Source organism: Haemaphysalis longicornis, unplaced genomic scaffold, assembly GCF_048455015.1.
Source record: "Haemaphysalis longicornis isolate Haplotype H1 unplaced genomic scaffold, Haemaphysalis longicornis Haplotype H1 scaffold_8, whole genome shotgun sequence".
Lineage (NCBI taxonomy): Eukaryota > Metazoa > Arthropoda > Arachnida > Ixodida > Ixodidae > Haemaphysalis > Haemaphysalis longicornis.
Window position 1 is genome coordinate 18,913,526 of NW_027526445.1, and position 3,054 is coordinate 18,916,579.

The window sequence follows — 3,054 nt, forward strand, 5'->3', positions numbered from 1 at the left end:
AGCGTTAGTTACAGTTGTAGTAAATATAAATACCCCAGAAAGTAAAGCAGAACACAGTCGCCGAGATAGCCGAATTGGTAAGGCATTCGAGAAATTAATTGAAAGGCGTGGGTTCGATCCCCAGTGTGGGCACATGTTTTTCTTTCTTTCTTTCTCACGTAATAATAAACAAATAATAATGTAATGTCACTAACGATAAAAAATAGTCTAACCATTACCCTCTGCCGTCTTTGGCGTTGTAGACTGCCGGCATTTCTTTCTCTATTTCCCAACGAGCCCCTCATTTCCGAACCCAATTATTGTGTGAAAGCTTAGTGAGGGCCTTGGTTCTGGCAGCCTTGATGCCAAGGTAGCATAGGAAGGTTTCGCGCCAGTTACCCGCTTATGACAGGCTGGTGACGTTGGCGTCACGCCCCGGGTGTTGAAAAGAAGGCCCCTTGTCCCCGTGTAGTCTGATCGGAGCTGGCTACCACCATCAAGCGTTAGTTACAGTTGTAGTAAATATAAATACACCAGAAAGTGAAGCAGAACAAAGTCGCCCAGATTGCCGAATTCGTAAGGCATGCGAGATCAAATCGAAAGGCGTGGGTTCGGTTCCCACTCTGGGCGAATGTTTTTTTTTCTTTCTTTCTTTCTCACGTAATTAATAAAAAATAATGTAACGTCACTCAAGGTAAAAAATAGTTTAACTATTGCCCTATGCCATCTTTGGCGTTGTAGACTGCTGGCATTTCTGTCCTAACGAGCCCCCTATTTCCAAACCCTATTATCGTGCTAAAGATTAGTGAGGGCCTCAGTTCTGGCAGCCTTGATGCCAAGGTAGCAAAAGAGGGTTTTCCGCCAGTTAACCGCTTATGACAGGCTGTAGACATTCGCGTCACGCCCCGGGGGTTGAAAAGAAAGTCCTCTTCTCACCGTGTAGCCTGAGTGGCACTGGCTACCACCCTCACGCGTCATATACAGTTGTAGTAAATATAAATCCCTAGAAAGTCAAGCAGAACACAGTCGCCCAGATAGCCGAATTGGTAAGGCATTTGAGATCTAATCGAAAGGGGTGGGTTTGGTCCCCACTCTGGGCACGTGTTTTTCTTTCTATCTCACGTAAATAATAAAAAAATAATAATGTTACATCACTAAAAGTAAAAAGTAGTCTAACCATTCTCCTATGCGTCTTTGCTGTTGTAGACTGCGGGCATTTTTTTCTGTATTTCCCAACGAGCCCCGCATTTCCAAACCCAATTATTGCGCTAAAGCTTAGCGAGCGCCTCAGTTCTGGAAGCCTTAATACCAAGGTAGCAGAAGAGGGTTTCCCGCCACTTACCCGCTCATGACAGGCTGTAGATGTTCGCGTCACGCCCCGTGGGCTGAAAAGAAAGTCCTCTTCTCCCCGTATAGTCTTAGTGGCGCTGGCTAGCACCCTCAAGCGTCAGATACAGTTGTAGTAAATATAAATACACGAGAAAGTGAAGCAGAACACAGTCGCCCAGATTGCCGAATTGGTAAGGCATTCGAGATTTAATCGAAAGGCGTGGGTTCGGTTCCCACTCTGGGCGAATGTTTTTCTTTCTTTCTTTCTCACGTAAATAATAAAAAAAATAATGTAACGTCACTCACGGTAAAAAATAGTTTAACTATTCCCCTATGCCATCTTTGGCGTTGTAGACTGCTGGCATTTCTTTCTGTCCTAACGAGCCCCTTATTTCCAAACCCTATTATCATGCGATAGCTTCGCGAGCGCCTTGGTTCTGGAAGCCTTGATTCCAAGGTAGCAGAAGAGGGTTTCCCGCCAGTTACCCGCTTATAACAGGCTGTAGACGTTCGCGTCACGCCCAGGAGTTTGAAAAGAAGGTCCCCATTTCCCCGTGTAGTCTGAGTGGCGGTGGCTAGCACCATCAAGCGTTAGTTACAGTTGTAGTAAATATAAATACTCCAGAAAGTCAAGCAGAACACAGTCGCCCAGATAGCCGAAGTGGTAAGGCATTTGATATCTAATCGAAAGGGGTGAGTTTGGTCCCCACTCTGGGCCCGTGTTTTTCTTTCTTTCTCGCGTAATTTTTAAAATTAATAATGTTACCTCACTAAACCTAAAAAGTAGTCTAACCATTCCCCTATGCGTCTTTGCCGTTGTAGACTGCCGGCATTTCTTTATGTATTTCCTAACGAGCCCCTATTTCCAAACCCTTTTATCGTGCGAAAGCTTAGTGAGGGCATCCGTTCTGGCAGCCTTGATGACAAGGTAGCATGAGAGGGTTTCCCGCCAGTTATCCGCTTATGACATGCTGCTGACGTTCGCGTCACGCCCAGGGGGTTGAAAAGAAGGTCCCCATCTCCCCGTGTAGTCTGAGTGGCGCTGGCTACCACCCTCAAGCATCAGATACTGTTCTAGTAAATATAAACACCCCATAAAGTCAAGCAGAACACAGTCGCCCAGATAGCCGAATTAGTAAGGCATTCGAGATCTAATCGAAAGGCGTGGGCTCAGTCCCCAATCTTGGTGTGTGTTTTTCTTTCTTTCTTTCTCACGTAATAATAATAAAAATAATAATATAATATCACTAACGGGAAAAAATAGTGTAACCATTATCCTATGCCATCTTTGGCGTTGTAGACTGCCGGCATTTCTTTCTGTATTTCCTAACGAGCCCCTCATTTCCAAACCCAATTATCGCGCGAAAGCTTAGCGAGCGCCTCGGTTCTGGAAGCCTTGATACCAAGGTAGAAGAAGAGGGTTTCCCGCAGTTACCCGCTTATAACAGGCTGTAGACGTTCGCGTCACGCCCCGGGGGTTGAAAAGAAGGTCCCCTTGTCCCCGTGTAGTCTGAGTGGCGCTGGCTACCACCCTCAAGCGTCAGATACAGTTTTAGTAAATATAAAGACCCAGAAAGTGAAGCAGAACACAGTCGGCCAGATAGCCTAATTGGTAAGGTATTGGAGATCTAATTGAAAGGCATGGGTTCGGTCCCCACTCTGGGAGCGTGTTTTTCTTTCTTTCTTTCTTACGTATTAATTAATACAAATAATATTCTAACGTCACTAAAGGTAAAAAATAGTGTA

General features: G+C 45.3%; 1 non-coding gene across 1 annotated transcript; it reads left to right on the forward strand.

Annotated features, from left to right (window-relative positions):
- Positions 1–1,481: 1,481 nt before the first annotated feature.
- Positions 1,482–1,553, forward strand: Trnak-uuu (transfer RNA lysine (anticodon UUU)). The gene has a single exon. It is a non-coding gene; the product is annotated as a tRNA-Lys (tRNA).
- The last annotated feature ends 1,501 nt before the right edge of the window (positions 1,554–3,054 follow it).